This window comes from Mustela nivalis, assembly GCF_964662115.1.
Source record: "Mustela nivalis genome assembly, chromosome: 15".
NCBI lineage: Eukaryota > Metazoa > Chordata > Mammalia > Carnivora > Mustelidae > Mustela > Mustela nivalis.
This window is the reverse complement of record NC_139034.1, coordinates 51,460,918-51,474,456: the sequence shown is the minus strand read 5'-3', so window position 1 is coordinate 51,474,456 and position 13,539 is coordinate 51,460,918.

Sequence of the window (13,539 nt, the reverse complement as noted above, 5' to 3'; positions counted from 1 at the left end):
TTCCATTTATTCACTTTATCATTTCACATTCTATAGAATACAATAAAAGAAATTCTTGTACAAAGAATTTTGGAACTAAAAAAAAAAAAAAAGTGAACCAATCCACTAAGTTTACTAACTGATTTCTTGGATACTAGTTAAGAAAGAAATACTTTTACTGTTATCTTCTTCTTTCATACGTAATTCTACAAAGCATTTAACATAAGTAATACATATTAATATGTCAATACCCTGTCTGTGGTATTTGAGACCTAGTTAGCATTTTTATTGAACTCCTGTGTTAACATTTTCAGAAATGGGCTGTTATTAATTACCAATTTAAATCCATACTTTGGTACCATGGGTCACTATTAAATGGGTCATTTCAGCAGTAATAGCTCTTACTAAGAGCAATACTTCAATTTCAGCAGATTTCAGTGTTAATAATTAAAGTGTGCATGTACCACCACCTATTTGTCACGGTAACTAGACAGCACAAGACATTAACATGATTCTGCTCTTGATGAAAGACACCATTCCATTTCACTGCTATTTTCAAAGGCATTTCATTTCTCTTAATCTAATCTAATTAAAGGAAAGGGGTTACTTACCTGTCATATAAAAATAATAATTTCATATCTTAACAGTAATCTGGGGAGGTATGATTGCTAAATTTGTTAGTGGACTCTAGGAGATGTTTCACGTGATTTATCATCATCGTCTTGTTAGTTCGGCAAAACCTACTGTCACAGGCATCGTTAAGAACTAAGAGCATTCTTTTGCACATATCCATCATAAGAAATCTCAAATGTAAAATGTTGTGCAAATTTCTTTCACTACAGCTTTTATTTTCCTACATCCTTCCTTGTATCCCAAAGAGATAACTAGAAAATTAAGCAGCAAGATATGGGATATCATCTCTGCAATTATCATTTTTGTCTGGATTAGTCTAGTGGTGAGATCTAGAAAAAAAATTAACTAATCTCTCTGAGCGACAGTTTTCTCTTGAGTGTTATTTAAAATGTTCTGCTAACTCTGGAGTTCCTACACAGGTTTACATTGTTTTATGGCACTTCACAGATACTGTGTTTCTTTACAAATTGAAGGTTTGTGGCAACCCTATGTCAAGCAAGTTTACTGGCGCCATTTTTTCAACAGCATTTGCTCACTTCATGTCTCTGTCTCACATTCTCATAATTCTCAAAATGTTTCAAATATTTTCAACAATATTATATTTATTATGGTAATCTATGATCAGTAATCTTTGATGTTCTTATCATAATTATTTTTGGCTGCAATAAAACATGCCCATATAGGATGGCAAATTGAATTGATAAATGTACATGTTCTGGTTGCTCCACTGACTGGCCATTTCCTTGTCTCTTGCCTTCTCCTCCCCTATTCTCTAAGACACAACAATTTTGCAATTAGGCTGATTAATACTCCACAGTGGCTTCTAGGTGTTCAAGTAAAAGAAAGAGTTACACATTTCTCACTTTAAATCAAAAGCTAGAAATGATTAAGCTTAGTGAGAAAGGGATGACAAAAGTGGAGATAGGCTGAAACCCAGATCTCCTGCAACAAAAAGCAAAGTTATTGAATGCAAAGGAAAAGTTCTAGAAGGAAACTAAAAGTGCTACTCCAGTGAACACAAAATTGATAAGAAATCAAAACAACCTAATTATTGATATGGAGAAAGTTTCAATGGTCTGAGTAGAAGATCAAACCAGCCACAGCATTCTCTTAAGCAAAAGCCTAATCAAGAGCAAGGCCCTAACTCTCTTCAATACTATGAAGACTGAGAGGGGTGAGGAAGCTGCAGAAGAAAAGCCTGAAGTTAGTGGAGGTTGATTCAGGAGATTTAAGGAAAGAAGCCACCCTCATAACATAGAAGTACAAGGTGAACCAGCAAGTGCTGATTTAGAAACTACAGCAAGTTATCCAGAAGATCTAGCCAAGATAATTAATGAAGGTAGACACACTAAACAACAGATTTCCAATGTAGAAGAAACAGCTTTCTATTAGAAGAAGATGCCATCTAGGACTTTTCACTGAGGGGAGAGGTCAAAGCCTTGTTTCAAAGCTTCAAAGGACAGGCAGATGTTCTCATGCTAAGGTCTAAAGCATCTGGCGACTTTAAGTTGGAGCCAATGGTCATTTACCATTCTAAAATTCTGAAAGCCCTTAAGATTTATGCTAATCCTGCTCTGCTTCTGCTCCATAAATTGAACAACAAAGCTTGTATGGTAGCACTTCTGTTTACATGGCTTAATAAATAATTTAAGCCACTGTTAAGAGACTAGTTCTTGGGGGGGGGGATTCCTCTCAAAATATTACTGCTCATTGACAATGCACCTGGTCACCCAAGGTGCATTGATGTACCTCATTGTACATCTGCTAGAGATCTACAATGATATTGTTTTCAAACCTGCTAATTTTCAAACCATTCTGCAGCCCATAGATCAAGGGATAATTTTTACTTTCAAGTCCTATTAGTTAAGAAATACATTTCATATGGCTATAGCTGCCATAGATAGGGATTCTACTACTGAATCTATGCAAAGTAAGCTGAAAACCTTCTGGAAAGGCTTCATCATTCTGGATGCTTTTAGATCATCTGAGATGCATGGGGAAAGGTTAAAATATCAGTATTAATAGGAAGTTGAAGATATTGATTTCAATTCATATGGATAACTGTGAGGTGTTGAAGACTTCAGTGGAGGAAATAATAGCAGGTGTAATAGAAATAGCCTGAAAACTAGAATTAGAAGTGAAGCCTGAACATGTGATTGATTCACTATATCTCAGACAAAACTTTAACAGCTGAAGATTTGCTTCTTATTAATGAGGAGAAAATGGTTACTTGTGATGGAATCTACTCCTGGTGAAGATACTATTAAGATTGCTGTAATGACAACGAAGGATTTAGAATGTTACATAAACTTGGTTGATAAAGCAGTGGCAGGTTTTGAAAAGGCTGACTCCAGTTTTGAAAGAAGTTCTAATGTGGGTAAAATACTATCAAACAGCTTTGTATGTTACAGAGAAATTGTCCATGAAAGTAAAAGTCATTTGTTGTCTTAATTTAAGACACTGTCACAGCTACCTCAACTCTCAGAAAACACCACCTTAATCAGTCAGCAGACATCACATCAAGATAAAACCCTCTACCAGCAAAAAAGATTATGACTCACCAAAAGCTCTGATAATGTTTAGCATTTTTTAGCAACAAATATGAATTAAGGTATGTACATTGTTTTTTAAAGGTAAAGGTATAGCATATTTAATAAACTACAGTATATGGGGAACTGGGTGGCTCAGTCAATTAGGTATCTGCCTTCAGACTGGGTCGTGATATCTGGGTTATGCGATCGAACCCAGTGTTGGGTTCCCTGTCCAGTCGGGTGTCTGTTTTTCCCTCTGCCTCTCCCCAATTCGTGCTCCCTCTCTCTCAAATAAATAAATCTTTAGAAAAAAATAAACTACAATATAATGTGAACATAACTTTTATATGAACAGGAAAACCAAAAAATTCATCTGAGTTGGTTTTATTGAGATAGTTGCTCCATTGTGATGGTCAAAAATTAAACACAATATCTCCAAGGTATGTATGTAATGTTATTTAATCTCTAACAAAAGCTAGAATAAAGCCAGAACAAAAATTGTCTCAATTCTAGAAGATATACTTTGACTTCAGATAAAAATCATTGCATATTATATTAATGAAATGTTTTTCAATTTTAGATACATTGCCTACCATTCTATTTAAAATGAAATTAATATAAAATATTCCAAATCTTTATCAAAATTATTTAATATCTTCTAAAAAGCATAGAAATTTGTGAGGAACAGTAGGTGGTTTAAAAATAAGAATGGGGGGCACCTGGGTGGCTCAGTGGGTTAAGGCTCTGCCTTTGGCTCAGGTCATGATCTCAGGGTCCTGGGATCAAACCCCACATTGGGCTCTCTGCTCAGTGGGGAGGCTGCTTCCCCCTCTCTCTCTGCCTGCCTCTCAGCCTACTTGTGATCTCTGTCAAATAAATAAATACAATCTTAAAAAAAAAGAAAATAAAAATAAGAATGGGCCACCTTCTCAAGGAGTTCACACCCCAGTTTTTTCTTTGAAAAAAATTTTTAAGTTCATACACACATATATATGCATATACATATATATAACATATATAAGTTCATACACACATATAAAATAGAAAACACACAGTTTTCCATTTTAAAATATTGCTGTGCTATAAAATGAAAAAAATATATCAATATGTTCCCAGTTGCCTATACTTTATTAAAGTTATGAAGAAAATACATTCTTCTTGGACTTTTAAACGTATTTGAATATAATTTTTATGGTACATCTATCAAGCAATTAGTTAACCATAATGAAAATATCATGAAATCAGCTATCATGACCTCTTTAATCCTATTTCTGAAGGTAGAAAGCCCTATCGCTACTGGAAGGTAAATATATGACTATATAATTGTGCCTGTTACTACTAGGTGAGAGTAGTCACATTGATGTCTATCTAGCCTCATTATGCAGATTTATTTCTAACATAACTATAATTTTCTTTGTGTATGATTCTTCCTTTCCCGGAAGGTTAACCCTAGCTCCACAGGTAGGTCTGATTACTCAAAGACAGGGTTTTTCAAGCTTATTGTCCAATATCTCCTCAAGGACAAAATCATGGTGTAAGAACACATATTGCCAACAACTGACTCAGAAATGTGCAATCAGATACGTGGGCCTTCTAGGAAGAATCTTGAAAAAGTTTCAGCATTTAAGAGAGAGCACAATGGGGAGAAGTCTCTGAATACTGTAATGCCTAGATATAATGCCCAGAATGGCTTTAGACATCTTTCCATAAATCTGAGGTAAAGCCAAGGTTAAGGATAGTAAGTGAATATACAGAAAGATTTGGAATACTAAGCCATCAGGTAGTTAATGAATTGGCCATCATTCAAGCCCACCATCCATAGTTTTAGTAATGCGATGGAAGTTACTTCCTTAGTCTTTAGGCCAACATGAATCAGTGTTTTGTTATTCAGGGAAAAAACAACAACAACAACATTTTAAATGTTACAGCAAGGAAGTATTATAAAATATACATTGAGTCTTACAGATTTTTTTTGGCTTTTCCTCTCAAATGGTTTAGAAGTTTCAAAAACTTGCACCAAAACCATCTTTTTTTTCTTTTTACTTTATTTGGTTTTTCAGATGAGCAAAATAGAAGTAATGTTTTTGTTATCAAAATTAAGCTGATTAGTATTAACTTGAGAATCTATTACTTAGATATAAGCCTAATTTTTTAAAAATAGGTTTTCTGCACTTGACTTATTTCGCTAAGCATGATACCCTCTAGTTCCATCCACGTTGTTGCAAATGACAAGATTTCATTTCTTTTGATGGCTGCATAGTATTCCATTGTGTATATATACCACATCTTCTTGATCCATTCATCTGTTGATGGACATCTAGGTTCTTTCCATAGTTTGGCTATTGTGGACATTACTGCTATAAACATTTGGGTGCACATGTGGAGATGCACCATGGGAGTTTAAGGGGGTAGGAGAAGAATAAATGAAACAAGAAGGGATTGGGAGGGAGACAAACCATAAGTGACTCTTAACCTCACAAAACAAACTGAGGGTTGCTGGAGGGAGGGGGGTTGGGAGAAAGGGGGGTGGGGTTATCGACATTGGGGAGGGTATGTGCTATGGTGAGTGCTGGCGATTCACAGACCTGTACGCCTGGGGATAAAAATATATTATATGTTTATAAAAAATTAAAAATTAAAAAAACATAGGTTTTCTGTTTATAAAGTCTTTGGGAGCAGCATACACTGCATTTAGTAAAAGCTAATTAGTCTGCAATGTAGCATTTACTTTCGATGTAGGAGAGATTTTATTTTTTTCCCCTCACAGCTTTGATCCACTCTCCACCCCTCCCCACTCCCCCCACCCACCCCCAGCCAAATGACAGCTGTTTTCAATCTGACTTCAAGGTTTGTAACTTACTTTTCTGGATTGGTTCTAAAACATATTGTTGAAATTCAGATACATCACAAGCCACTCTACTGTAGCAACATGAATCATAGCTCTTCATGGTCTCTAAGCTTAAAAAACGAATTTTGAGGAAGATGAAATTCCCTTGTCTGTTGAGTAAATTGTGACCTTTAACTTAAAAGGATTGCTGTCCTCCATATAATATGGTTTATCTTCTTTATTCTAAATGAGTAAAGAATAGGAAAATTTTACTTTTCTTATGCCTATAAAAGTCTATTAATTTTTTGTTTGTTTTTAAATAAAATGTTTGATTCGACTGCCTCAACAAATTACACCTTTAAAAGGGAGAGAACTGATTCATCACGTATATGTTGCATGAATCTAACATGAAATCTCAGAAATGTGGAGATCAATATGCACAATTCCTTCCTCTTCATGCCTCACTTTCATCATATATGTGCATAAACCTAGGTTCATTCACAAATACAATTATAAAAGAGAGCAAAAATCTGTAGTATTCATTTTAGTATTAATGTGTTGCTGAAAAGCTCTATGAAGGATAATCATTTTTAATAATTAGTATAGATTTTCAGATTTAAAACTGCTGCATATTAAATTGTGATATCTTCTCTGACCCCCAGATTATAAACTCTAGTGCATACACCAACAAAATTTTTGAAACACAGGATTTCCATGCATTGATAATTACATTTTTCACTGGCTCTCCCCTCTTTGATAACTCTTTCTTTCTGGTCATTGTTTATAATAATCCCTTTGTAAACACCATCACATCTCTTGTCATATCTGTTGAGTAAGATCACAGTTTTAGTTACATTCACTCTTAGACTACTCTGAATTTCTATTATTGAGTTACATGTGAATACAGAAAAAGAGCCAACCAATATGTTCTCTCTTTAGCAGCATGACTGCGGACACTGAGTCCATCCATAATTCACATCTGTATTCCATTTTTCTCTCCTTGAAAACTATTTCACCCTCGTCTCCCTTTCTCCAAACCTCCATCACTTCCTCCTCTACTCAACTCATAAGGGACAATTCTGTTTCCTACTTCCCCAAGAAAAGTAAATAGAAGATTCCAAGAGATGCCCACTATCATTTCTACCCATCATCTTGATGAGGGAGCAGGAGGCTGGCTGAAGGCAAAGCAAAAGCTGGTGCCTCACACCCCCCTCTCCACCTGCTCCCCTCCGTAATATGTGTGGCATTCCTCAGGCACCCCTAACTGCCATAAAACGATAAATAGTTAACTTGCAGAGATCACAATCCTGCAGGACAGGAATCTCCCTTGCTCTACAGATGTCCTAGAGATCTACAAACAGGGAGGTTACCTTATCAATAGCACAAATTTTCAGAGGCAAATAACTCTCAGTTCCCGAAGCCCTACTGTCTCCCTCCCCACCATAAATGGAACTGGAGGAAGCTGCGGTAGAAGGGAATGTAAATGATAGCAGGACCATAACATCCCACCAAGAATCTCCCAACTATCTTGATATTAATGGCTGACCTAAAGACGACATTGATCAAGCCACAAGGCAAGGCCTCCTCCAGGCACCTTGTAGGCCCTCTTTAACATATGAAAACTCCATTGAAACCTCCTTCCCTTCACCTCCCCCCCAACCGCAAGGTATATAACCTGCCATCCCTCACAACCCAGGGCAGCAGCTCTTCCTGCCCACGGGTCCTGTCCCCGTGCTTTAATAAACCACCGTTTTGGACCAAAGATGTCTCAAGAATTCTTTCTTGGTCATTGGCTCCAGACCTCAGCCCACCAAACCTCACCTAGGTTCTAGAACTTCATCAATCTGACATCATCAGCCTTCCACTGTCTTCAAAATCATTCATTTCACAATCTTCAACATCTAACTTCATGCCAAATCCATGCTTACATTTATCAGGTTCAAACACCTGAAGTTGTGAAAGTTTTTTTTTTTTCCTCTCTCTCACCTTACACTGCATTTGTCAGGATGTGCTGTTGGCTCTACCCCCAAAAGACATTAAGAATTTAACCCCTAATTAGCATTCCCTCTTCCAGCAGTAATTAGCTCACAGGTTTTTTTTTTTTTTTTTTTTAAATAACCTCTAGTGTTCTCCATGCGTGTTCCAGGAATTTTATTTCAACACAGTTAGTAGAGACACTCTTATATAAGTCTTCTTTGGACACAAATAATTATTCTTTCTAATAAATTCTTCCTGTATTCTTTATATTTTTTAATGATTTGAAATATGTTTATTTTATTTTCAAATAATTGCCTTACTCAGATCTTTCAGTGTTTGGTCAAGTGATTTTTTTTTTTTTTTGTATCTTTGTTTCTCTAGCTCTAATTATACTACACACATGACTGGTCAGTATTTTGTTGTATGTTTACAACACTGAACATCTCTAGCTATTTTTTAATTTTTTAATTTTTTTCTCTTCTTTTTTATTTTTGTTGTGTTATGTTAGTCACCATATAGTACATCTTAGTTTTTGATCTAGTGTTTCATGATTCATTGTTTGTGTATAATACTCAGTGCTCCATCTAATCCGTGCCCTCCTTAATACTTAATTACCCACCTCACCATCCCCCCACCAACTATTATTTTTTTTTTAAAGATTTTATTTATTTGCAGAGAGAGAGAGAGAGAGACAAAGAGAGAAAGAGAGAGAAAAAACAAGTAGGGGAAGTGGCAGGCAGAGGGAGAAGCAGACTCCCCGCTGAGCAGGGAGCCCAATATTAGGCTCTAGCCCATGATCCCAGGATCATGACATGAGCAGAAGGCAGACCCTTGACTGAGCCACCTAGCTGCCCTATCTTTAGCTACTTTTTTATCATTAATAGCAATAGTTTAATTTTTAAACCTTTCTTTAATATCAAATTATATTTCTATATAAATCAGAACATCATCTTAATCCCATAAAATATGGCAAATAGTTATTGTTTAACTACTAAATCTTAACTAAATAGCTAGTATTATGCTAGATCCTCGGGATATATTGTTTTACAATACAGTGTTTCCAATCTCAAGGAAAGTTTTGTGACAAAGATAGTGAAAAAGCTACAGTAGAGTATATAATAAGTATTAAGATACATGTATTTCAGTAGAAATAATTAATTAGAGTGTTAAAAATGCTAATTAAAAATAAGCCTTTTGAATTCTACACTAAAGAATTAATAAAACTTATTTGGGCAGATAGAGGAAGAAGAGGGAGGGCATCATGAGCAGGCAGCAAACAAATGACCCTATACTGGGAGATGACACAGTATGTAAGGGAATATCAAGGGATGAGATGTGAGAGGCAGGCTATTCTAGCTCCTTTCTATTCTCTAGCAGCCATCCGAGAGTGAACAGAATAATGAAAATCCTTTTTTCAGTGTTTCCAATCTAATTTCTTTATTGTTTTCATAGATAATAGCCTGTGTTTCTTTTCTATGAATATTTTTGGTTATCTATTACATGTTACATTCATTCATTATTTTAGATTATAGCTTTAGCACAGCGGTTTTCTGCATTCACAATGAAACACATTGTCCTTCTCATAATCTTTACTGTTAATGCTCATAATTAGTCACTTTCTCCTTAATGGATTCACTAAAAACTAGCACTTTAATCACTGCAAAAGAAGTGCCTACAAATAGCCCAAAGCAAAGGGGAAAAGTTGTAAGCTACAACAATTTTAACTGATAAAAGAGGCACAAGGGATATACAGTCTTTATAAGTTATGAATAACTTGTATTTCTTATATCTCACTGTTTTTATTATCATTCAATAAAACATTAATGGCTAAACTATTAACATTTATATCATACCCTAATTGCACTGTGTGTCATTATGTCATATTATGCTAAACTATATATAAAACCCCTACTTAGCAACTGAGAAAGTGAAACTACCATTTACCCCCGTAAAGTAAATCCCTAGAAGGGAAAACTGTATTATATAATTTGCATTTTCTGTTCTTCATCTCCTGAGATGTGAGGTCCAGATACATCTAGCATGCCTTACAAAAAGCCCACTAAGCAAAGAAACAAGAGGCAAAATCATACAATGGTCACTGGAAAGTCACCAAAAAGCTTAGGCTCAGTCTTTAACTGTCTTATATGTATAACCTTTGGCAAGACCCTTAACATCTCTCAATCTTTTTTTTTCTGTAGAAATAGTAGTGATGATAATGATGATAATTCTTCAAAGTATTTTATACAATATACATTTTCCTTAGTGGCACCATATTTTTCTTCTCTGAACATCTAGTTTCTTTCTGCTCGCTTTTACTTCTATATCCTAAAAATAATTTAGTGAAGTTTGTCAGGTGATACAAATACATCAATTATTATTTTCCAGAAAAATTAAGATAAAATGCTATTTGTTCAAATCCAAAATATAACATCAATAATTATTTCTCTCATAAAGGAAACTAAAATATTTGCATATTTTCCTTTGACATGCACATTTTGACATGCCATAATTTATCTCTTATTATTCAGCATTTCTATTAATTATGGAATAAGTATCACTGTAATAACCCCTAAATTCTGATTAAGAAAAGTGTAAATTGTTAAGAATGATTTGCTTGGGCATGTAAATCTAGTTATATGAGAGAAAAGACTTAACAAACATTAGTCAAAGCTGTATCTTTCATCCCATGTCTTATTTATTTTATAACTGGAAGTTTGTACCTCTTAATCCTCTTCTCTTCTGCCCATTTCATTATCGCTCCCTTCTGGCAACCATTAGTTTATTATCTGTATTTATGATTCTGTCTCTGTTTTGTTTTTTTAGATTCTACGAGTAAGTGAAATCATATAGTATTCCTCTTTCTCTGATTTATTTCACTTAATCTTATACCCTCTAGTCAATAATATCATAATGTTTAATTATAATAGGTGGTAAATACACTTGTCATGGTGAGAGCTGAGTAAGGTATAGGACTGTTGAATCATTATCTTGTACACCTGAAACTAATATAACATTGTATGTCAACTGTACTTCAAAAAGAAACTGATTTGTTTTGAAAACAAGTTTTTTTTTGAAATGTTTAATGCCATTGGATTCCTTGATCTCTAACAAAGGTATTTGATAATGACAGGCAAGTAGCATTTATTCTTGACACAATATATATTTATTTTTGTTCATCGTGCTGCATATTCTCACAACTTTTTTACCAATCTGAATACCAAAATTATTGGGTCTTTCTGAGTGTAATCTCCATGTTATCATTTTCAGATAAATGTTGGTTTTTCTTTCTCAATTTTATCTCTTGGATATATTCTGATGATGAATTATATAAAAAAAAACTTTGTGTCCCACTCAAGTGACAAAAATGACACTGAGAAATGACATGCATTGGAAATTGGATCTTTTTAAGCATCATCCTTAAAATAGCTCTTTCATTTGCAACTTTAATTGATTAACATATGTTAAAAGCAATACACAGGAAAAAGAGTCAGAAAAGTATTAGAAAATATATCTAATTAACCATAGTTTGGGATGAATACAGAGCACAGTTTTAGTTGCAAGAATAATAACCAGGCAGAAAATTTTTATTAAGATGTGATAAATTTGAGGAACCATACAAATGCATAATAAACGTTATTTTTTTCTTTTATTTTGCAGTTTGCTGAAGTTAAATATGTCTGCTAATGTTTGAAGGTATGTTTGAGTAGAGTCCTGTTGTCATATAGACTAAAAAAAACTTCAAAATTTAAAAAAGTGTTTTTCCTTTATAATGTATATTTTGACAGGTGCTCGATACATTATTCCTTTCTACCTAATATTTTATAGAGATTTAGTGAAATGACATGTCAGTGTTTTCTTTTTCTTTTTTTCTGCTCTTCCACCTTTATCCTTTTAGGAGTCTTGCATGAATCAAATGGAGATCAAGCTGAAAATCCAATTTGACTGATAGGCACCATTATAATCCCCAAATTGCCTTTCTCCTTAGATGACACTAAGTGTTCTCTGACTGAGTCAAGACAATCCGGCTTCAAAATCTTCTCAAGAGACATCCCAGCATTCATGTAGTGAACGTTAAGTATACCTCATCATGTTTTTTATCAGACAGGCATAGAAACGTTACATTGTAAATTTGTTTTTGGATGATAATACTAAAATAATCTGATTAATTGTGTGGGAATAGTTCTATACATCTTTTTTGTTATGTTCCATATAGTTTTTAATAAACCATGTATTCTACAAAGAAATAAAAATTGCACTTAAACACAATATAATCACACAAAAAGGGGAAAAAATAAGTGGCAGTAGACAGCAGAGTTAGACCTACCTACCCACAAAGAATAAACACCCCTTCCAAAAGTGACATATATCTTAACTGAATTTTCAAATTTCCTTTACAGCTAAGACTCAGAAAAATTAGAAGACCAAGTAAACCAAAAAATCACTGACCAGATTCCCATAGGTTAATGCTGATGCAAGAACATAAAGAAAATAGTTTCAAGTGACTTCATGTGTTATGAAAGTAGGCCATTAAGTGAAATACTTTTGATCAAGTTTCTCAACCTCAACACTATTGAGTTTTTTTTAATCTGATAAAAACACTTAACATGAGATCTGTCCTCTTATAACATTTTAAGTGTACAGTACAGTATTATTAACTATAGGCTCAATGTCGTATAGCAGATCTGTAGAATTTACTCATTTTGCATAACCAAAATTTTATACCTGTTGAACAGCACCTCCTATTTTCCTTTCCTTCCAGTCCCTGGAAATCACATTTTACTGTTTCTACGATTTTGACTAATTTAGTTACCTCACATAATTGAAATCGTGCAATATTTGTCCTTTTGTGAATGGCTTTTATCACATAGCCTAATGTCCTCCAGGTTCATCCATGCTGTTGCAAATTGCAGGGTTTCCTTCTTCTTCTTCTTTTTCTTCTTCTTTTTTTTTTTTTTTAGGCTAAATAATATTCCATTATATCTATATAACAAATTTTCTTTATTTATTCCTCTCTTGATGATAAACAATAATTTTTCCACACCTTGGCTATTGTGAGTAATTTTCCAATGAACATGGGAGTGCAGATACTTCTTAATAATCCTGATTTCAATTCTTCTGCATATATGCCCACAAGAAGGATTGCTGGATCATTCTATGTTTGATTTCTTGAGAAACTCCATACTGTATTCTGTAGTGACTACACCATTTTACATTCCCATCAAAAGTGTATAAGCATTCTAATTTCTTCACATCTGCATCAATACTTGTTATCTTTTGTTTACTTTTATAACAACCATTTTGACTGGTGTGAAGTGATATGGTTTTGATTCTCATTTCCCTGAGGATTAGTGATACCTAGGATCTATTCATATAGCATTTGGTTATTTGTAGCATTTGCTTATTTGTATATCTTATTTGGAGAAATTTTTGATTAAGTCTTTTGCCCATTTTTAATCAGGTGGTCTTCTTTGCTCTTGGTTGTATGAGTTCCTTATTTATTTTGCATGTTAACACCTTACCAGAGATATGATTTGCAAATATTTTATCCCATTCTGTACACTGCCCTTTTATTTTGTTGTTTCTTTTGTTGTG